Source organism: Onychostruthus taczanowskii, unplaced genomic scaffold (assembly GCF_017590055.1).
Source record: "Onychostruthus taczanowskii isolate IOZ18803 unplaced genomic scaffold, ASM1759005v1 scaffold58, whole genome shotgun sequence".
Lineage (NCBI taxonomy): Eukaryota > Metazoa > Chordata > Aves > Passeriformes > Passeridae > Onychostruthus > Onychostruthus taczanowskii.
Genome location: NW_024503457.1, coordinates 5744535 through 5768713, shown reverse-complemented (window position 1 = coordinate 5768713; position 24179 = coordinate 5744535). Strand labels below are relative to the sequence as shown.

The 24179-nt window shown below is 41.7% G+C and overlaps 1 protein-coding gene across 1 annotated transcript in view; it reads left to right on the top strand.

Moving 5' to 3' along the window:
- Positions 1-1232: 1232 nt before the first annotated feature.
- ECRG4 (ECRG4 augurin precursor) overlaps positions 1233-24179 on the top strand; it is a 64961-nt gene continuing 42014 nt past the window's right edge. The window contains exon 1 of the mRNA XM_041418148.1: positions 1233-1252. The gene's annotated coding sequence lies outside the window, so the exon portion shown is untranslated. The remainder of the gene's footprint in view (positions 1253-24179) is intronic.

Here is a 24179-nt window from a genome sequence, read left to right as displayed (position 1 = left end):
TAAAGTTTGCTGTATAGTTTAATGGTTTCACTATGGGGAAATAGAGATCTTCCACACTTAGAACAATAACTTCTATTGTAACACAAAGTTGAAGTACTTTCAAAATGCCACCATACAATTTCACCTATAAAAATGAGTCAGATTTTTGCCTAAATTACAAATAAAAAACTAAGAAATGGATTGCAGGTCCTTTGAACTAGGTCTGACAATTTACTTGGCAAAAGCTACTAAATAACTGTAAGGGCTTTAATTTCTTCTTGGTCTTAAGGTAGTTTGATTCAGTGCTTCAGAGGTAAATGAAACTTGGTCAGTCGCTACAATGTGTATCTGACAGGTTCTGTTTCCTTACTCCAGTGGGATGGGGTGACTCAGTTTTAAATGGAAACTTGTTAACATACAATAAGCTGTGAAAATTGTATTACTGAAGTAACACTGATCTCTTAAAATGCGCTAGGAACAGTGAACTTTCCTACTAATTTCTTTTCAGTACATTCAAAGTTCAGTGCCTTTTTTATGAAGTTGGAAAAGTGCAAGCCAGCAAGAGAAGAGCATGCACAGTCCTGAAGAGCATTACCTGTACCATGTGAATGAAAGGATGCAAGTACATGCTGCCATTCATTCACTGTTTTGGCTAACAAGCAAATCAGTTGTGCAATACTCTTCTAGAAAGTATACTGCAATTGCAACCCAAATGTGCACCAGCTTTAGTATGTGATAACGTGGCCTAATGTATGTTCTTGTGCCATTGTCTTGCAAAAGCAATAGCTTGCTGTCTTTTTCTCTTTTTTTAGGTGGGTGTTCATGTGGTTGGATATAGTTATAATTTGTTGGAGAAATCAACACATAATGGTTTTTGACCTAAGTTGACATAATGTGCAAAATACTTTATATATACTATACTTAAAACTGTAGTATTTTCTGGTCTTTTGCATGCTGCTGGAACCCTATGCTCTTTATTTTAATTTTTTTTTTCTGGCACATTCTTAGAGTGTCTTTTCTTGTTAGAAAATAGAATGTTTCCCCTGTTGTTACTTGAACTAACCACCCAGGCTGATAGAGAAGCTGACTAATAGAAGTGGCATGTAGCCATTGACACATTAGGCAAGTTTTTCCTTGCATTTTCTTTCCCATGTGGTAATATTAAATGCTTTAAGAGTGGGAGGTTAAACAAAAAGAAAGAAGAAAGAAGACTCTTAACTTGACAGATTATCTTCAGCAGTGGGAGTCCACAGTTTTGAGGAAAGAGTAACAGGTAAGAAATACTCTTTTCTATTTTCTTAAATGGATTTCGTTTGAAATTTAGCTTGACATTATATGGGATGAATGCATGAAGTAATACAAAGATTAACAAATTAATGCTGATTTAGTTCATTTTATTGAAGGAATTGATGGATAAAGTTGTTGATCTCCATATCTTATTATAGAAAATAGTCATTTTAAAAAGGGGAGAACTGGGATTTTGGGGACTGCTTTGGTGGTGGTGACATGTTTTGATTTTTGAGGGAAGACTTCGAAAGAGGTGCCTTGCTCCAGTTTTTAAGCCAGATTTTGCTTCTAAGCTTCTTCCCAAAAAACATCTCTTGAGTGTGGGCCAGGCCACAGGGAATGTGTTAAGTGGAACTCTTCTCCCACCTGTAATTGAAACTGGTGGTGAATAATGGGCTACTTTTTTTTCTTTTTTCATTTTGATCTTCATTAGATTGGATACATACAACTATATGGAAATTAATTAGTGGGTTCTGTGGGTTACTGACTTAGTTTTTTACCGGGGTTCAACTCTCTCAAATTGAAATAAGCTTGATGAGGTTTTTTTTTTTTAAATTCCTTTTTATGTCACAGAACCAGTAGTGCATTCAGTGCAGTTATAATTGGTAATGCAAAGAAGCCCTTCAGTTGTGGGCAGCTGGTATGTTTGGAATACTAAGTCCAGAGATGATGGTGATGATAATACAGCCATAAAGAAAGAATTGCAGGTAAGGGCACCAGCAGACAGTTAGAGAGAACAGGCTCTGGCATCATTAACCAAGTGTCTTGATGGTTTCTCTTTGTAGAATTAGGATGTTTATTTTATTTATATACATAGCTAATTTGTAGAAGTTAAAATTAACCCCTTTTTTAGGTATACAGTGTGTTTATACATAAGTAAATTCACAGGAATTAGCACTGCAGGAGAGAATGTGAATGTTAAGGCCCCAGATAAATTAAGTGTTTATGATACCTTTCCTAATGAAAATCCTTGTAGATTTATGTCCCAGTGAAAAATGGGGTGTTAATTCATGTTCCTTGGTTTTGCACTCACATTGGCCTCACTTTGTGCTGCCACAAGCTGTCTCCACCAAAGACAGGGCAACTGTGATTATGTTAGAAGAGATTTCCATAGCGTCAAGGCTCTTGTGTAACTAGCTTGGGCTAAGCACAGAGTGCAGTGTAAGGAGAAGAACAAGGTGCTGAAGAACCTACCAGGAATGGGTGGGTGTCACAGAGAACTCATTAATTATGTTTGTCCTCTGCCCTTACTAATTCAGCTGTGAATGCTGACATTGTCAGTGTTGGATGTTTTGTGTTAATATGTCTTAGGGTTGTTTCTTGTGCTAACAGATCAGATGTGCCACTTCTCTGGCTTGTCTCTGTGTAACCATTCTGCCATGAAGTTCAGAGTGGTTTAAGAGAAATTATGTCTTCATTTTAGCTGGCATTTCTGGTGCTGTATATAACCACACCTATGTTGTCAGCGTTCTGATGCTCTTTAGAATTATTTTTTCTGTAAAAATTAGAAGTCTGAGCATGTTTCAGAAGTTACCATTCTCAACTCAGTCCTTTGCCATGTGATGAGCATTAGATTAGCAGTCATGGGCCCCTCCATGGCAACACTGCATATTGTTTAACAGTGGTCTTGGAGACTTATCTCCTTAAATTAACATCAGATTTGTCTGTCTTTTTTTTTTTTTTTTTCTCTCCAGTATTTTTCCTTAGAAATACATGTGCATCTGTCTTTACAATCTTTTTAGTTCCTGGAAAGTCTTCTGGTCCTTGGCTGCCCTTCTGGAACTTTGTGGATCATTTGGAACAATGGTCTTTCCATCCAGTGTTGGCTTCTTGGGAAATAATACTCTTCATGATGAATTGCATTATCCTGTGTTGGGGAAATAAGAGCCAAAGGTGCTTTCCTCCTTCATGATAGTTCTGGGAAGCACTTTGTTCTAATAGAATGAACTCTGGCCATTCTTTAGAAAAGAAACAAAGAAAAAGAGGGAACAAGTTACCCTTCTGGTTTAACTTAAATGCTCTGCAAAAGCTTGCAAATCATTCTAAAACTGTAATAATGGAGGAGCTCATTATATAATGCAATGTCAGGACCTACTTTGGTTACTTATAGAAGAAGGAAATTACTTTGTTCAGCAGTAGCAGGATGTTAATTCTGCAATATTCTTAATATTTCTGAAGAACAAATCCAACCACCTTCAGGAATATATCTGAAATCAAGCTGTGCATATTACAGATCTGAATCTTTGAGGGTAGGGCACCACACAGTCACTTAGCTTGAATTTTTATTATTTTACTGTTAACTGCAATGATTTTACTTTTATGATGACTCAGATGAATAATTTTTCTTGTGTTTTTCCTAGTGCAGTTGCATGTGGTCCAGCATAATTTTCATTGAAGCTGGTTGAGCTTCCAGGAATCCTGCTTGTCCTGTGCTTTATTCATTTGCATTGTCTTCCTGCCTCATTTGTGCCTGGTCTCCTACTCTGCTTTTTTGCTTTTCTCACCTGTTTTCTCTTGTGCCCTAGAGCTTCTTCAGTTTTTCATCTCCTTCTTCTTGTTTTCAGGTATTTCTACTCTCCCTTCATTTACAACCTTTAATATTCAGAGCCTGCCTAATGAAGAGGAATGACTGCTTTGCTCCACACTTCTCCCTTACACCCTCAGATTGCAGAGGAGCAGGCCCACTTCCTTGCATGGAGCTGTATTTGTGCTGTGGGAGCATCAGGGAACAGATAATCAAGCAAATAACTATATGGCCTGAGCTATATGGTTCTTGCTCACAGAGGTGGTTATTGGATGGTGCAATGCCCACTGGAATCAGCAGCTTGACTTTGGAGCTGCAGTGCATATGTTCTCACTGTGGAAGGTGCTCAAACAGGCTAAGCATCTGCAGTTCTAAAATAGGGAGTGGGAAAATACATGGCCAGTATTTCTGCATATTTACCACAAATGTCGCACAGCATGTTCATCAAAACAGGGGCAGTGAAATTCTTATGTTGGTATTTGGGAGTGTTGGCCCATCCCTTCTTTTTCCCTTGCTGAAGCTTCTTCTTGACCTGCTGGCTGGTATTTTCCAGCACTGAACAGAGAGAATAGCAAGGATTCCTCCAAGAGAATTGCAATTCAGCAGTAGCAGCTTTGGAGATGTGATTTGCTTGAATGCATCAATCCATATTTAAGCTGATATAGTGGAATTGTTACACTGGCATATAACTATAACACTGTGTTATAGCAGTAAATGCCAGTTTGTGCTGTTTATTGGGACTGTTACAATTATGGTGTGTGCTGTAAAATCTTAATTCAAAACCTGATATCATAAACAAAGCCCTTTAATTGAAAAGAAAAAAATAGTGTCCAGCCCACATACAAAAGGAAGGAACAGCTTAGACTGAAAAGAGGAGCCAAAGTAATTGTTATGCACTGTACAGTGATGATGGAGAGCAGACAAAGAGCATACACCAAGGAGCCATGGAAATGAAGCAGCATGAAAGGACTGGTGACAGCACCATTGGGAGTGTGCTCACCCACACGAATGGAGTGATGCATGTGTTTGCACCAGTGAGCTGGAGTGGAGTTCAAAATGATTGCACAAGGCATTTGCTAAGGGACTGGGCTTGGCAGGCCCAGGCCAGAGGAACTTCTGTTTCACTCTAAAGAAGTTTGTGCTTTTTCTCTCAAGATACAGAGGCAGGATATAAATAGCAGTGGGCTTGAATAAGCAGTCAGCCTCTGCAGCAGGAAATTAAGACATCTAAGAAATCCCCTTTGTCCCAGATAGTTGTGTGTGTGTGTGCATGTTTACTTTCCCTCCATTAAAAAGACTACTTCAGATTTTATTTGTTTCAGAACTAACTCAGTTCTCCATTCACAATCAGTGCAAGCCTTTCCATAGCAGACTAGTCACCAGGGAGAGGTTTGATTACCCTTGAGCATGAGTGTAATCCACATTGTCCCAGGCTTTACATGGTTGTCTTAATCCTTGGTGAGCTCAATACTTTAGGAAGGGAGAACCAATACTTCCACAATTTTATTAGGGTACATAATTGCATTAAAACTCCTTTGTTCTTCTTCCTTCCCCACCATACCAATGACTTGGGGACACATACTGATTTGGCTTCTATGCTGTGTTTTGCTGCCCTGATATTTGAGCAAGTTGGTTTAAGTCTGATACTTGGAAAAAATCCCACCTTGAGCTTTCTTCTCACACCAGCCTTTCCCACTGAATATGGAAAACATCTGCACTTAAGCAGTCCTACCCGTGCCAGGGAACCTCATTGCCCGCTGCCATAAGAAGAATGAGAACAATGCGTTGCCTGCCATCAGTACTCAGAAAACACAGGACTGCCCCATCCCTGGTGGAAGGGCAGTATGAGGCTATCTGTCAGTACTAAGTCATTTGACATCAGCATGGATATGAGTTGGATCGGGAGCTGATGATGCATAAAACTTGATGAGTTTTATGCATCAAAAATATGGTGTGTGTCAATTCTGAATCATGTCTTTTTCAATGAAGAGGTCTTAATGTCTGTGCTGGCCCTCCTATTTATACAGTTGTAACAGCAGACTTACCAGTACACATACCTGAGGTTGATGTGAGGCCTTAAGGACGTTGACTGACTGTGATTCTTGTTTTTAAAGCAAGAGAGCGTGTGAATCTGAGCTAAAATACACCTTTCTTGTTAGTGATACTGGCTGGCCAGGTCTCTTTGCTGGTTCCTCATCAATCCTTGTGAGGCCTTGTCCATTTGAATAGGACCCATCTCTTCCCAGTCAGGATGGGTGCAAGTGAGTCAATGAACTCTTAACAGGATGCTCTGAACTAATCCTCCCCTGGGCTTTCAGCTGCTGTGCTTCCCAGTCATCAAAGCTGACTTCTACTGGCCTGAAAAAGAAAGCAGAGAGATTTTTCCAGAAGGTTTTATCTGTGTCAGCAGACATTAGGAAGAACAGTCTTGAAATTAAGTCATGGTAAATTGTGATCTAGAGAGCTATAGATTTTTATGCTCATTTAAGATGATGGACAGATACTGAAAAAAAAAAAAAAGGGAAAAGTTAATGAAGACATTATTTTTCTCTGAATGTCATTCACCCTTCCTGTAATACTTATCTTTTCCAGCTGATAGAGAAGTTTGACAGTACTTTCCACCATCCTCTGAATTTCTTCCCCTAGAACTCGGGAAACTGGCCAGTCTTGGTACTGTCTTCTGGTAAATTATTACGATTTCCACTCACCACATGTTTTGAATATATATATATTTGTTAAGCAAGCATGACATACAGGCATGTTTCAGCAAGATTTGTCTGTCATTATGTGAGCAGAGACAAAAATCACTGCTCCTCAGTGGTGCTGCCTACACTGAGAAGCACACATAATCTGGCACCCTGCTTGTTAGTTTGAGAATGCTTTTGTTTTTAATGGACAGTGGCCACGAACTGAGATACAAAAAAAGGAAATTATTTGCAAAGAACCTCGTAACATTATGCAATAACCACAAAGAGCATCAACATTTACTTTACATGTTCTCTAAGGGCTTATACCAAGGCAGGCTGAAATTTAATGGAAAGATCAAAATGACTGGACTTGGCTTTGGCACAAACTCTAATACAATTCATTTTTTCCTGACTTCTGTTTGATATTAGAAGGTATTAAGGCACTTACACTTACATTTTAAGAGGCCTAATTTTAGAAGATATTGGGGGTCACAAATGTTAACTTGTATTCCAGAGCAGCTGACTAAATTATATATCTATGTTTTCTAAAATATCTTAGGCAAGGCATATTTACTTTACCAATCTTGCAAAAAGTATAAAGAGTGAAGATAATGCCAAATCTGCAAAGAGAATGTTATATGAAAGGGGATTTCATGCTTACTTCAGTATGAACTATTGCACTGTTCTTTATCTAAATCTGACTTCCTAAGTTTTCTGCTGTAGAATTACTGTGGCTTTTCTCAGATTTTCTGGTTATTAAAATTCAGCCCTCCAACTTCAGAGCTCCCTTGTCTAATGTTATTTGATCCTACCTAGGGGAATGTGTTTTAAGTGTTAGATATTTTTAATAGATAAAACCTTAATAGTAAGAATTTAAAGAATATTATGCTTTGGGACTTAAAAACCTCAAATTGGAGAAAAAAAGAATGTTATTTGTTTTCTCAGTTTATTTCACCTTTCAAATTATGTTCCAGCTCTTCAAGGAGCACTATGATATTACTGTGCCTATGCACTTGGACCTTCCATTCCTATCCCATAGAGATTTTGCAAGTTTTCTTCATCTATAGTAAGCCAATATTAAAAATAAATTCTGGAAGTCTCAAAGAATCACATAATGGTTTTGGTCAGAAGGGACCTTAAAGATCATCTAGTTCCAACCCCCCTGCCGTGGGCAGGAATGCCTTCATTTAGACCAGTTTGCTCAAAACCCCATCCAGCCTGGTCTTAGACACTTGCAGGATGGGGCATCCACAGCTTCTCTGGGGGAACCTGTTGCAGTGCCCCACCACCCTCACAAGTAAATAATTTCATCCTAATACCTAATCTAAATCTACCATCTTTCAGTTTATAGCCATTTCCCCCTTGTGCTGTCGCTACATGCCCTTGTGAGAAGCTTCATATTGCAGCTATCATTATAAGATGTTTAGTATTGGGGGTTGAATACTTAAAAGAGCAGCAAGTTTCCAGGCAGGGATCAGATCCTGACAACTGCTTTAGTTTGATGAGGATTTTAATAGACAAGGATTTAGTGAGGTTACACCTGTTTATCTGTTGCAAGCTGGTCTTTTTTTTGTTTCTCTTGCTGCCATTTTCCCATGTCTTCAGTGATTCACAGCCTCCTACACTGCAGTCCACTGGGACTGCCAGAGATGACTTTGTTATTAGTTGATGTTTCTTGAATGACCCAAGTTTTCCTTGTAATCTGATTCCATCAAGGGGATGGTGTTATGCCTGTGGGATTTTCAGGAATGACTTGCATTGCACACACTGAAAGGAAGCTTGTTCAAAGTGACCTAAAATCTTTAAAGTCTCAAAGGAATCACCATTTTTCAGTTCTGGGCTCAAAAATATGACTTCCTCAAATGCCTGTGCTCTTTTGGACGAGTGTGCTTGCTCCATGCCAAACTCTCCTTTTTGCTTTCCTCTAGTCCTAAGCTCCTCTGAGCAAGCAGGGTCTCAGCCCTGCTTGGATGTGAGGCACATTTGCCATGTCAAATGACCCCCTACAACCCCAATGCTTTCACTGTTGTGCCCTCCTCTTGTATCTGTCTGCTCAGTGTGTGAGATTTCTCAATCACATGCTGAGCTGAAAGCTCAACCTTGGGCCCTACATTTAAAAAACCTCTACAAACTTCAGCTTGTCTTAAGTGTGTGAAGGTCCATCCACCTTCTTGACAGAGCGGTATGTTTCCATTTTCTATTTATGAGAACAATAATGAATCATAAATATCATAAGATTACTTCTGTACACTCTATACATGCTTTGTATATGCCCCCAAAAATACAATTAAATAAGGAGTTAGAAAAACTAAATGGTGCTGTGCATTTTCTGCCATTGGCTTGTTAGAGCTCCTGTTCTTCCACATGCTTTGCAGCACTGAGAAGTATAAACACAGCTAGTCTCTTCCTTTTCCAGCACTGCTTAGACAGTGTATCCCTCTGCTACTTGAATTTATTGCCAGTGTTACCAAGTGGCAAATCACATGGATTCATCACATGAATGGATGTTTGTTCATGTGGAATTGCTTTGGTGATGCAAAACAGTTTCCCATAGGTCACTGATCTGCTGTCATTCAGGTGCTCAGCAATGTTATTCATATGGATTCATCACATGAATGGATGTTTGTTCATGTGGAATTGCTTTGGTGATGCAAAACAGTTTTCCATAGGTCACTGATTTGCTGTCATTCAGGTGCTCAGCGATGTTATTCATCATTTCTTTTTGCTGTTGATCAGTGCCACACTTCAGGCTGTGAGGAAGGGAACAGAGGGTACACCACACATTCAATATAAATCTGAACTGTGCAATTCTCTCTTAAGGTACGTGTTGTAAAGAAGGCAGGGAATTAATTCCCCTGCTGCTGCTGCCACAAGTGGGATTTAAGGTGAGCCAAGAAACTTCAGCTGATGCTCCATATTTTATTGTGTGTCAGGCAAGCCCGGAAACTTTCTTCATGAGGGCTGTGCATGCTCTTGACTGCTGAAATATTTCACCTGCTTTAGCAGTGGGAGGTTGTTTAATTAAAGGGAATAAGTAGCATGTACTATATCAAACACTTTAATTCTCAAAACTTGGAAATGAGAATTAATAGATTCATGCAGAAGTGTGCTTACAGGGGATTAATGACTGTTGTTAAGCTGGTGATTATTCATTTCCATTTTGAATACATTGGTCTGAGAATATTCTTGGGATCCAAAGAATTAAAAAATGGAGACATGGGGCCTTGGGGGTGGGAACTCTGGGGCTCAAATATATTTCCCTTCAGTGCCACAGCATTAAAACCCACAGGCTGATGCTTCAGGTAACTGTGACTGTCATTTCCACCATTCACGTGGCTTTGAGACTTTCTGCTCAGTTTTCAAGCATGCCATAATACTGAGGGTAAGGTTTAAAAAGAACAGTGAAAATAAAGGTGTAAATACTAGTAAATGCCCAATTTCATGCCACTGGTTGAGGGGAACCACAGTGAAGGTTTGTAAGATGTTCACATGGGATATGTGCCATCACTGACATCCACAGTCCTCCAACAGTCTCTGAGACTTGAATCTGACCTAATTTACCTGGATTATCAGTGCAACCTGTTTTCTCCCATCTTGCTTCATCCAGAATAAAAGAAACTGCTTCAAGTTCTAGGCTGGGATTTAAAACAAATGGGCAGCATTAAGAGTAAGTATTAAAGTAAGCCCTTTTTAAAAAGGTGCCATGTGGAACGGTATTTGAAGAAAAACTGATCATGGGGAAGAACAAGAAAAAGCAGAAGTACACAAGTGTGAGTTTTTCATGCAGCAAGCATGGGGTGGGGGATGAGCAAGAAAGATCAGGATGAGGAATGAGCTCCACTGATATTCACACAGAAAGGAAAGAGCATTAAATCAGGTCTATTGATTGGCACTGATACAAAAGTAATGCTTTTCTCTTAAGCACAACTCTGCTGTCACAGCTTTTTGGTTACTGATGTGTGCTTCCAACAAAAGACATTACCTGGATACAGAGAGGTCGCTGTGAGCTGCAGGCATAACTGAGGCCGTGGCATATTCTCAAACATGGTTATGCAGACAATTTTTTTTCTAGTCCATTTTTACATATTTTTCTCTCCTGAATGCTTCTGTTGATAGTCCAACTTTCTCAGTTGTTATTGCTCACATTAAGTGGTAGGAGGAGGGAAGAGTAAAAACCTGAATGCTTATAATGTTCCCTCACTGTTGCAAAACCACTATTGACAACAAGTGACATCAACACAGGATTAGAGAAGCACAGAAATAGTACATGAGGGGTTAAAAAGACAATGTAAGTGGCTGTGAAACATAATCTTCCCTTTCTCAAATGAAATGCTCTCCTCATCCACTAACTCATCCATCTCAGTCCTCATTAAAGTTAGTGGGAGCCTTTCCATTAACTTAAAATTATATTGGATCAACCCCAGATCGTCTGTGCTGGGTGTAACGGGCACAGTTGTTAAGCTCAGAGGTGAGAAGAGGGAATTTTATGACTGAAAAGTCAGTGTGAAATTTCTGCCCTCTTGAATCCACTGGTGAAACTCCCATTAGCTTCATTAGTGCTGGGATTTTGCCACTAGACTCAGCACGGAGTGAAATCAGTGTGGCAAGAGACAGCAGGATGCTTGACAGCAGAGATGCTAGCTGTGTTTTATCTCTGGCTGGAATGCTGAAGTGTAAACTGCTTTCTCTGGTAGAGTTTTGTGCTGCCATTTCAGTGGCAATAGGAGAATTGAGCCTGACTGCAGCTGCCTGTCTTGAAGGAAAGAAATTCTGGCATGGTACCTGGCATTGGCTTTCCTTCAGAAATACTCCCTTGGAAGATTTCCAATTTATCCAGAGGTCACTGTAGCTAATATGCAGAAGATAACTGGAATATGGTACACTTCCATCCAGCAGCAGAGACCATGCCCATAATCCTTTCCCAGGCAGAAGAAAGCATAAAGCTAGGATTCAAATAAAATAGGGAATTTGGAAGAAAAAAAGCTTCTTAGAAAGTAATGAGCTGTACCCATCCAGCTGTGCTATCTGCAGGGAAATGATATATTTTTGAATTGGAAAGAGATGTGTGTGTGTAAGAAGGAGGAAAAAATGATTGAAAACACATGAGAATGGGAAGGATTTTCACCACACTCTCCCCAAATCTGAAGAGAAAGATGTCCATTACAATAATTGCAGTGTAAGCCCCAGAAATATGCTGCAGTGTGAGGCCAGATCCATCCCTGGAGGGCTTGCAGGCAGAGATGAATATAAAAAAGTCACAGGAGTTCAGGGATAGGTCAATGCAATGATTTCAGTTTTTAAGTAGCTAGTACAGGGTTTCTAGAAAGGGCTGGAAATCTTATTTCCCTTAAGCAGTTGTAGTTGAACTCAAAGGCTCTTGAAACACCAGTTGCTTTCTGAGATGTTGGTGGTTATCAGTATCTAATTCTAGCCTGTTTCCCAGCCTGGGGCTGCCTTTGAAGTATCACCACTGAGAACTGCTCTGTGCTCTTCTCTGCCCTGGCCTATTCCCTGAGCAGGCTCTGAATAAAAGGGTTTGTTGTTGGCATGTGCTTCACCTTTTACTTTTACATGCTGTTTACTGGTATTAGCAGTACCTTCCTCAAAAGAGATGAGGATGATAACAAGATGGTGCTTAATTGTGGTCCCTGAGAGGACCTCACTGGCTTTAGGCTCTGCCTGCAGCCACCAAAGACCTGTCCTTGGGGAGAACACGTAAGAGCTGCATTATAGTGCCTGCATTTAGATGTGCTGCCTGTAAGTCTGACTCCTCTTGGGGTTAAATGGTTCATTCTTTCAAATAATATCTTGTTGGTAACACCAGCATGTTATTAATGTAGTGAATCATTAAATGAGGAACATTTTTCCTGTCTACTTTTCTGTGTGGTACTGTTAAATGTGGTCCCCCATTCCTGCCTCCAACACCCACCCTCCACACCCCCCATCCATTTCTCTTTCTGGAGCATTCAGAGAGCATGACTTCATCTGCTTGATTATCTCCAGCCTTGGGAATGCTGGCTTTGTCTCTGAAACCACCAGAATGTGCTGAGCAAACACCACTCCCAGTCAGGCTGCATCAGGGCTGGCAGTTAAAGCCTCCCATGCAAGAAAACTTGCTAGGAGCTGCTTTTCCATGAGATCATCTCTAATGATGGGGGGTTGTCTTATTCTGGTGAACTGGATTGTACACGAGGGCAGTATCAGGGCCAAATAAAAGAGCTGTTGTTTCTGAATGTTTTTGTAGCTTTCTAGGATTGCATTTTTGCACAAAAGTGGGCATTCATTCTTAGTTACGTTGCAGTTTCATCTTTCTTACTGACAATGTGGTTTCTGTCATTGGCAGCAGTGCCAGTAAAATCTACAATGGATTTTTAAAATGTAATTGGGGAGGGAGTGTTTTTTCTCCAAGAGGCATGAAGAGCTGTATGTCTGACAATGCAAACTTCTTAAGAACTGTGCTGTTCACTCAAGTCTGTCTGGCTATAGAGCATTGTTTTTCTTGTGCATCAAGCAGTGGGAATAGGCTGAAATGGAATGATTGCTTACAGGTATCGAATGGGAAGCATTTCATGGGAACTCCCATGACTGGAGTGCAGGAGCTCTCTGTGCAGCATCTCCAGCTTGTTGAGGGGTGTATTTGCTGCCACAGATGTTCTGATGTGAAGAACAGGAAATTAGGATGGGTTAGATATTACTGGGATACAAGGAAGAATATGTTTCCATGTTAGCTGATGATATCTAAGCTATGCAAATGCAATCTTTTATGGTCTGCAGATATCTCCTTCTGCCCTCCATGAGAATAAGTTTTTAGAGCTTGCTTAGAACTCAAGCTGTGGCATTACACTGTCAGAAGTGATCCAAAGGAGGGGAGGTAGTGCGTGAAAAGAAATGGACAATGTGAGTTGCATACCCTGACCCAGCAGTCTGTGAAGGGACATCTTGACATCTTGAATTTCCTCCATGAATATTCAAAAAATGTGGGCCTGCCAGTGTTTTTACACAGCAGAGGCAAATAATGCAGATGGCAATTACAACCACTGTTCAAATCTTACTCAAGCATGTGCTTATTAGTTTGAACAATGTCAAGGTCCCAGCTTTCTCCCTGTCAGGCAGCACAACCCCCGCAGGTTTAGGAGCTGCCAGTGCATGTGAGGACATTTGCTGTTTTCTGTCACTGTTCTTGCATGTATATGAAGTTGAGTGTTACCCCGGTGTTACAGTGATTGCTTCCAGCATAGCTTTTTGGGGGAAATAAATAATGCCAGTCAAATTAGGAAGTGATCCAATATCTTGCTCATAACTGAAATTAAGTAGAACAAAGCTTGTATTTTATTCTGGTTTAGAAGAGGTTTAAATCTTTGGCATGAAGCCCTCTATACTCTCTTCTAGTCCATCACAAAAGCAACAAGGAAATTGTTATAGATTGGCTAGAAATGCTTAAAGATGTTCTAGAAAAGAGCTTATTCTCACTGAGCTGAGAAGATAAGCTTGTGCAGAGCTGAAAGCTTTCAGGAGCTTTGCAAGTGGAAGCTTTGACTGTCCAGCCAAGAAGCTGGCTCAGTTTTGATTGTTTCTATTAAGATTAGTTCTCAAGACAGTGTTAATATACAGTTTTGCATGGCCTAACAAATAGAAGGTTTAGCTTTATCACAGATAATGAAATGGAAGTATTTTCCGTTGAGATAGAAGCTAGAGAAGGTTACTGTGGACAACTGCTGACTCTGAACATTTTAAAATTCTTAAATCCAACAAGTTTGTATCCATGAAATTTTAAAGACCTGGAGATAGGAGCTCAGTTGATCTCTGTATGTTGATTTTTAGTCAGTGAGTGGAAAAAAGTGTACAGCTAACAGGCTATGAAAATTGAGTGCTGGTGCTAAGTATAGGTCTATCAGCTTGACATTGATCCAAAGCAAAACAATGGAACTACTGAAATTGGAGTCCTTTATTAACAAATATAGGGAACAGCACTTTGTTAGCATCTCTCTACCTGAGCCTAAGGAAAATAGATCTTATCAAATCAGCCCGATGTATTTTACTTTATCAAGAGTACAAGCTTGTCTGATGAAAATTGTGGTAGTTCCTGAGTAGGCCTTCTTCACATCTTGATCCAGAGAGAAAATGAGCAGTGTCCAACAGAAAGTGGTTTTGATCCTGATGATCTCCAGGTGGAGATGGATGGAGGGAATCATCTCTGAGCTGTTGGTGTATATCGTAGGGTTCCTCAGGGGTTGATTGCTGGCTTTTTACTGTATAACACTTGTGTCAGTAGCTTGCTAGAAAACATGAAATGATTGCTGCTACTGTTGGTAGAGGTGCATGCAAACCAGACACAACTGAGGGAATAACTAAGTCAGCTCACTGTAAGAGCCACCTACATTATGTGATAAACTGTGAGAACGTAAGGAACACTCATGTTTTATTTGTCTGGTACAGGCTCTTCTATTTGAACTCAAGACAGCAGGTATTGAAGGTGCCTGAGGCTTTGGTCCAGCAGAGCCGTGACCAAGAGGCCCTGGTGGATGGAAAAGGGAGTATAAATCCCAGCACCCTGCCAGGTTGTGGGGTTTGATAAGGCACCATTGTAGATGTGGAAGGAAACATTAGAAAACTAAACTCGGTGTTGGTAAAAAGGAAGTGGGTTGTTTACAAAGTCACTGTACGTTGGATAAAATCCACTTTTGTGCAGAGGGCTAGCACAGATGATATCAGGGCTTGGAATGAGATTTTCATCTTGGTTTGCCTTTCAATGCAGAGGTGGAGTTTACCCTCAGCATGTTATTGTGCTGTATCAGGATTTAAATTCCTTATTTGCTGTTTTCTGGCAAACATTTAGGTAAATGTTGCATTAAGTAGACATTTCTTTTTAATAACATTGACATTTATCTCACTTTTCTCCTGACATTTTTAGCATCTTCACAGATACCTGCATAGCTATTTCTGTTCTAAAATTTGCAGTAATTAATTGCTTTTCTGAATATCTGTGGGAGCAGCTATCAGCAAAGAGAAAGGGAGGCACTATAGTTTCACATCCTTTGATTAAAGGTAAATTGAAATAATTAAAGGTGTGGTATTTAATGTAGAGGCTTTAGGGCTGAAAACCAGCATCCTGATACCTGCTGAGAAATACCTTACTCCACAGATAATCTCTGTTCTAGTAACTCCTGCCATGGTTAAGGCTAGCATTGGAATGTGGCCCACAGTAATTACTGTTTTGAGACAAAGGGGATGCTTTCTGTTCACCCAGAAATAAATCACTTTGATTGCTTTTCTCCTATGGCACAGTGCTGTATATATAGTTTAAGATGTACAGTGCAGCAGTGAAGCCTTTTAGAACTGGATCATCCCAGCTGTCAGCAGTAAGAGAGCTGATGCAAATGACAGGTGAGCAGATAAACAACACTTTTGGGAGCTGGCAAGTGCCATGGATGCCACACGCACAGTTAAGAGCACTGCATGTGTCTCAGTCTCTGGTATCAGCCTGCCTGGAGGTGAGACCCAGCTTGCCCACGTGTGGCTGAGCTGCAGGAATGTCTCAGGATTGCTCTTGGGGGGTTGTCTGAGTGCTGAGTGCAGCTGCAGTCGTGTCAAGAAAACCATCCATCGTGTCACGTGCTAATAACAGGCATTAAGAAGTTCTGTAAACACATTTTATGAAGAAGTATAATCAGTTTGGTGTCTCTTAACAGGCTGGTATGTGATGACTCTGGAGAGCCTTGGAACAGCTTCAGGAAGGGGAGGCAAGGCAGAGCATCATCCCCTCTGAGAGGGCATTTGCTAAAAGTGTGAGGCTTTCTTGTAGCTGTGAGTGGGGCTGCTCCATGCACAGTTGGGGTCTGACCTCACAAATGCAGGGTTGTTTGTTGTTGTTGTAGTAACCAGCCACCTGGGAAAGGACTCTAAAACCAGTTATTTTTTATTACTTGGTGAGCACTCACAACAATTATAACTATGGCAGAAATTACTGATGGGCTTTTATCAATTTCCTTTTGATAGTTGTCTTTTCTTTCTTTGCTCTGGGGTCTGAGATGTTTTTGGAATATTAGGATCTTTGTCCCTCTCTTCCACGGCTCCAGCTCCTCTCCAAGCTGTGAAATCAGCTTCAGTCTCTCTGTGTCTCATCCTGCTGTGAAGATGTTGAACTTTTAACCAGTTCTGTAGTCAAACAGCCCCTCTCACAGTGCCACGAAAGCACATCTCAATGTACATTCCCCCAGTTTCTGTACTGGAGGCACAGCAAGAACTGGAGGAATTGCCTCTGCCAGCAGCCACCTCTTCCATGGCTTTCCACCTGAGCAGGCAGTTTCTTGGTGCTTGGTGTCACCTCTGCTCTGGCTGAGAGGAGAGGTGAACATTCCCCCAGTTTCTGTACTGGAGGCACAGCAAGAACTGGAGGAATTGCCTCTGCCAGCAGCCACCTCTTCCAGGGCTTTCCACCTGAGCAGGCAGTTCTTGGTGCTTGGTGTCATCCCTGCTCTGGCTGAGAGGAGAGGTGAACGGTGAATGTCAAGGTTCTGTGTCACAGAGCGTCTGGCTTGAACCCGGGCTTGATGCCATGCTTTGTCCTCAGGCTCAGCTGAAAGGCTGACACAGAAATTTTAGTAAAACATGTTAAATAGGCACTGAGAACCTGCTATGGACAAGATCACTTAATTGTATTGCATGTGTCCATCTGAAAAAGCAAATTATGTAGTTTGCATGTCTAATGCCACTAGAAGAGACAGAAAAAGATCAGAAAATAGGTTGTGCTATTTAATTTCTAGTCATTCTACTTTTGTGTAAGATAAGCATTGTGACTGAGGCATTCTTATTATAATTTTGCAGATACTTGTTTTTAATAGGAGGTATTGCCATGTGGTATTCTTACACCCCCTTGTTGTTTTGTCCCTTATGAAATCTTGTGTTTTCAGTTCTGAGTAAATTAAAGGGGTTGGATTGGCAGTTCCAGATGTAGATGCTGCCTGTTCATGAAGCAGGTCCTGTACAGGAACAGAATTAAACTGCCAGTTTAGGTGTGCTTGAGCACCTCTGATTTGCTCTGAAGAAACCTCCACGCCAGCAGAGAAAAGTCAGCAATTTTGTTTTCAGCACAAGCATGAACTTTCATGATGCAGAAGTTATGCATCTGATTGAAGTAAACTGACTAGTGGCATTGCTGCTCTTCCATCCATGTCACTACTTACTGGTTATAAACCCTGCCTCTTTACTCCTGTTGATAGCAGGTTTTGTACTTTCTGCATCTGTTGGGCTTCAGTAACGTGTTTGCTGAGAAAATGTCCTATTGTCTAATCTTGAGCCTGGTGCTTTTTTCTACATTTTCTTTTTAATTACATTAAAAAGGAAAAAAGCAGGTGGGGGAAAACCTGGATCCTAACAATATTATTGAAGCAATAAGTCCAACTTGGAGGCTAAACCAGATTTTTGCTTTTGAATCACTCTGTGGGTGGTGCTGCTTCTGTAAAATCACAAGGTACCCTTACTACGTTTGTGATTCAAAATAATTTCCAACAATGTGAGTGCAGATGGAGCCAATAATTTGTGCTTATTTCTAGTCTCTTTCTATCTTCTGATGGAGAAAAAAGGTCTTTCTGATGCTCTTTTGAAGCTGAACATGATGCAAAAATCAGGCAGACCTTTTATCTTCCTCTCTCCTGATGCTTACCATCTTCTCTGTTGAAGCATGGGGACAGTGGCATGTGTATAGCTTATGAATCAAGTGTCCTGCGCACAGAGCTGGAGACAGACCGTGGCTGTCTCTGTGCAGGGTCCCAACAAGGTACTTGTCCCAGCCCTGAACTGTGGAACAAACACTTTCCAAGAGGTCTGCACCTATCCCTGTTGCAGACCTGGATCCCCATCTCTCTCTGGTCCCAGGCAGAAGATGGGGTGGGCTGTGTTCACACAAGGACAACAGCACCAGAGCAAATGGCCCTTGCCAGCACCAGTGGCTATTAAAACATGGGGGAGGTTCCTTTTACACAGCCTAACGGGAGATATTTCAGTCTCTCCTAACTGAGCAGTGCTGCAATACAAAATGCTATTTGAAAATCAAACTCCTTTGTATGCAGCTCCTCTCTTTCACCTCTCTCACCATGACCAAGACATGGAGCTGAATTACAAGCCCTTCAGCACCGGGGTGATGCCTGACAACAGGCCATGCTCACAAAGGGCCAAAGTTTGGTCTAGGCTGAGGAGTGGGCATAGGGAAAACCACCTCCTTAAGGAAATCTGGCAGCTCCAACAGACTGACACAGCTGCTCTGCCCCTCATCCAGACCGTGGTTAGCCACCGCTCTGGCACACCAGCAGCATGCTCTCCACATCCTCCTCTCTCTGCCAGGCACGGTCTGTCCCTCTGTGCTGACCACTGGAAAAGCTTGCAGGGGTTATGGAACAAAGGTTTGCCTGTCCAGCTGCTGAAGCAAGTAGTGCTTGCTCTTGGATAGAAACTACAACAGCTTTTTTTTTTTTTAAAACCAAATTATTTGGGTGCTTGCTCTTGGATAGAAACAACAAAAGCTTTTTTTTTTTTTTTTTTTAAACCAAATTATTTATTTGAATAGATGAAGCAGTAACTGTGCACTGTATTCAGAGTAATTTAAAACCAAATTAATGTCATGCACTCATAAGCCAAGGCATAGGGAGGCAAGTAAATCCTTCTTCCTTCTTCCAAGTCTCAGGGGAGTTGCTATTGCCCTGCAGCACAGGAGAAGGGCTCATGCATGCTTAAAATGCCATGTATCAGTTACAGAGCCCGTGCTGCTGTTCAGATGACACCACTGGCAAGCACACAGTTTTCTTCCCTCTCGATCTAGTAATGTGTGAGCCCTCTCATCATCATCCCCCATTTTATTTTAATAGGAAGCAGGCTAAACCAGCAGCATAACAATTTGTTTCACAGGGTTCTTCCTCATCTCAAGATGATCTTTAGGAAAAAAGCTGGAGTTGGATTGACACATAGGAAATTGTTATACTAAAGCTGGAGTGCGTGAGGAGTATGGCCTAGCCCATCTCCAGTCAAAGGTAACGATGCTCTTGGTTTTCTAGGATTTTTGGGATGGAAAAAGCCAAGGCTGGATGCAGCAATGCTGCTCTTTGCAGCTGGAGGTGCAGGGAGAGGTTTGCTGCTCCATTATGTACCATCTGCTGTTGGGCTGCTGGAGAAGCTGGCAAGTAGCTCCAGATAACCACCTGGGTAGGGCATTTTTCAGAAACTGCTTCTGGGATTGTTCTCAGCCCAAAGACCCATTAAAATCAGTGTTAGACTGATGAACAGGGATTTCTGCTCATAGCCATAAAGGCTGAAATGACTGAATAGAGAAAGTTATCAGTTTCCACTTCTCCTTGAGCAGGTATTTCTGCCCAGGATAATGCCCCTCTGGGGGTGGAGAATGAATGGAAATTAGTTATAGGGAGTTCCAAGGGAAGGCAAAAATGAAAGCAATTTAATCATAAGGTAAGTATTTATGTTGCAGAAATAACTAATTGGTATTCAGTAATAAAGGTCTTAGGATATAAAACAGAAAAATGAAATATTTTTTGTGTGGAAGTACTTTTGATAGATTCTGAATGCTAGATTGTGTGCAGGAGTAAATTTATACCATTGGTCCTGTGCAGAAAAAAAAAAGAGATTTCTGTAAGGGAAACAGTAGCACGACATTGTCTCAGAGGAAGAGAATCTTACATTTACATCCAGAAATTTTCAGTTTTTTCCTGTTAGTATCTTGACCAAAACCCCAAACATTTTTTTAATGCATACTTTGAATGCTGCTTTGCACTGTACTGCACAGAGTAGGGGCAAGTGACTGAAACAGACTGATGGGGAAAGCATAAAAATTATTGTACAAAGAGAGATTGTTTAGATATCTTTATTTAGCAAGTGAAGTACATTGCCAATAGGAAGGAGGAAAATGGAGACTCAGCTGTGTTTACCAAGGCAACAGAAATTTTCCTGAAGTGAGGCCAAGTTTGATATGAGCTATTAATTTTGCTTGATTTTTGCAGGGCTACTTCTGAATGGGACTTGAATGTCATGTTTTTGTGTGGGGGCATAAACATCTTTCTTTCAGTTCATGTGAGCTTTACATCCTTGCTTCTAAAAACTGGTGGCTGCTCTGGCACTTGAAGGCCCATACCATGGCTGAGGTTGTAGCATGACCTGAAACAAGCTCTGCCCTCTGTGCTTTTGGGAAGGGCTGGGATCCTTGTGGCACCAAAACAGGTCTTGAAATAAAGCCAAGTGCATTGTGTTAATCCTGTATTTTTTGCCCTTCTCTTCTTCCATCTAAGCAAAGTTTTTCCTTGTGGCCCTGCTCCAACAAGCCGTTTAACTGCGTGCAGGTGCAGGCACAGGATGGGACCTCCTGGCACGTCTCACTGTGTGCTGAACTGCATTTTCAATGAAAAAACAAGACAACTTCTGGGGCCACCTGTCCCTGCCAGGCCCAGTCTTTGTTGATGTTGAGTACAGACATCTTCCCAGAGCACCAAGGTCAGGGTGACAAACCAGGAAATACCAAGTGAAGGTACAAGTCCCTACATTTCACCTGCTGACCTTCAAAGATGGGTGCAGCTGCCGTGATTTACCTGCAGCACTCTGGCTTTGGCCATGAGAGCAGTTTTTCTGGGCAGCACAGGAGGCTGTGCCTGGGTCTCACTGCCCCCTGAACACACTTGTCTGAGCACAGGTTGGCTCGTCATGCAAGGCCACCTGCAGCTCCTGCACCACCAGTGATCCACGTTGTGCCAATTGTCAGTGGCCAGCACAGGTGGTGATGTCCTGGAGATTGCCATCTGTGAAACACTAGAGGAGGGTGAACATTTTTCTGCAGGGTTTCCTATGGATCACATTTCTTAATGTTCCCTAGGCATGGCTATTATGTGGTGGTTTTGATGCCAGCAAACCTATGAATTGTCAAGTCTATTCCTGCCTCAATCCTGCCTCAGATAAGTGCCAGGCATGAGTGCCAGTACATGAATATCCTTTCTCATCCCACTAGGCCACTCACACTCCTGACCCACTGACCATAAGCCAAGTCTTGCTCCTTGGCCCCTTTTCTACTGCAGATATGAGAAGGAGCTCTGAGGGATCTCCTGTATCTCACACCCACACTCATAACTCCCCTTCCCCACTAACAGGAGCCCTCAGCCTTCTCTTCCCCACTGATACCTTCCCTCGCAATTTCACCCTATTATTCCCCCATTTTCCCTTAATTTCTGCCAAGAAGAATTTGTTTAGCTTCAAGTGTTTTTTATATTCCTCACTGGACGCAAGTTGCAGTGCCTCAGAGTGAGCTTGTCCCTCCTCATCACCTTCTTAGCAGACCCAGGTTGTAAGAGCATGTGATTACTTTACTTCCTTCCACTCCCTGGGTGAAGGGTACATTTTGTTGGTACTGTCCAGGTTTTGGGCATGGTGAACTGTCCCACTGATTCTGTTGAGAAAAAGAGAAGAATTGAAGGCTAGAAATTTTCTTGGCCTGCCCAAGCCTGTGTACTGTGACCCATTTGCCTGATCTCTTGCATGTGTGATTGCCCCCCAAAGAGCTCAATTGTTTTGGCAATACAGTGTTGAATTGGCCATATCCCACTAGGGAATTTCTTGGTGCTACTTAAGTGGAAATGTCAACAGGCTTGCAAGTACGAAGTTATGACCAGAATCTGCAAGTTCTGGTAGACTTCTATCCACTTCAAGAAAATTATGAATTTGTCTGTGGATCATATCCTCTGGCTTGCACAACTGAGCAGAGTCAGCCTCATGGGGTTATTTTTGGTGTTGACCTCATGTCAATAATATTTTCCTCCTTTTGAGCACTGGGAACAATCATTTTGTACCGCCAAGTTTATGAGATTTGGGAGTTTTATTTTAAAGGACTTCTAGGTAACAATCTAAAATAAGATTTGACTTTAACCCTGGAGGAAAATAAAACTAATTCCCACTTATTTAGAAAAAAAAAATTCTGTGAACATCCTTTGACAAATGGACTTGAGTGAGGCTCAACCAAGGACCCTAAGCTATGGGCCCAGATGAAGAGGTTCCCAGAGAAATCTTTGTGCAGTTTGTTCTTTCTGTTGGCACCCCTAGGCTTCCTAGGCAAATGAGAGCTCTAAACTTTGTTCCTTTCCCAACCCAAACTCTAACCCTAGGCACAGACTAAACCTTTTCCAGGGACCACAAGCTGTAGCAGAAATCAAAAAACTATCATGGGAGAAATATTTTTACATTCTCCCTTCTCAGCCACAACACAACTGGAGTTCAAGAGTTTTCCCTCTCCTAACGCTAAACACTGGCCTTGGCTGGATTATCACAAGCCACACCAATGATGAAATGTTCAGAGTCAAAATCCTAATGAATCCAGTCCCTCCCTCTGAGGGAGTTGCTTGGCAGCTCCACATCACATGCAGTTCTAGGCTTTGACATTGCCCTGAACTAACCCTAGCCCTAAACCTTCTGTGTGAACTGAGCATTTGCCAAGGAGACTAAGCCTTGGCCCAGATAACAAACTTGTGAGGGGAGAAACCTCTTTGCAACCTCTCCTTTGCCTTTGGCAGTGCCTTAACAACCCCACACCAGCTGGAGCTGTAGGACCTCTAAGTGCTCAAACTGTAACCCTAAGCTCAGGTGTGGGCTGCTTCACAGGTAAGAACACTCAGCTGTTCCTGAGAAGGAAAGAGCAGGAGGGGTTTAAATTTTTTACTGTTCATTCCAGCCTTTTCCAAACCCTATGCAGACCTTTGCTATTTGGAGTGCTAGGTTTTGTCCCTCTTCCATCCTTAGCCCTGAAGCCTGAGGACAGCTGATCCTCAGTCAAGCACACAGAGCAATGGTCCAGATGAAAAAACAATCAGAGGAGAAATATTTCTGTGACCTGCACTTCCCTGCAGAAGTCCCTCACCAGTGCCATGCTAACTGTTACTGCAGGCTTTTTCCCTTTCCCAACACTGAGCTCAACTCTTAAGGCTGTGCATGGGGCAATCCTTTGCTGAGGAACAGAAGCCCAAATCAAGCACTGTCAAAGGAATGACATTCCAGGAGACTGCTTCTTCTCCTGGCAGCCTGTGGGAAATGCAGCATCCACTGAAGCTTCAGGGCATCTCCCTCCTAAGTAAAAGACTGACCTTGAGTTAACTATAGTTAGGGATAACCTGCTGTGGTCCCAACAAAGATGTTAGAGGAGCAATCTTTCAGGAAACCCAAACCCTAATCCTATCACTAAATCTGAAATGAGCCCTGGGACATAATTTAAATGAAAAAGTGTAGGGAAGAAACATTTTTCTTTTCTCCTCCTTACTTTGGAATCCTCTTGGCAGCTCCATGCCAACAGAGCTCCTGTCCCAAATTTCTCCCTGTTTCTGTCCCAAACCTAACACTGCTGCAGACTCTCAACTCAGCTTGCCTAGAGCCAAGGGAAAAAGGTCATTTGGGGGTAATTTTTTTTCAGCCTATACATTGCTTTGGCGGTCCAATGCCAACTGGGTCTTTAGGCTTTGTCCCATTCCTAAACAATGTTAATGTAACCTGAGTTTTATCCTTGTCCCTAAAGTGGGCTCTTCAAGAGCCTCACATAACTCCAGTGTTGAAATGCTGACAGTCTCTAGCCTTCCTTCCAGCTACAGTGACTTGCTTTTACAGTTTAAGCCCTGTGCTCCTTTTGACTCTTAATGCCACAGCCAGGCTCAGCACAATTAAGGATTAATAACAGA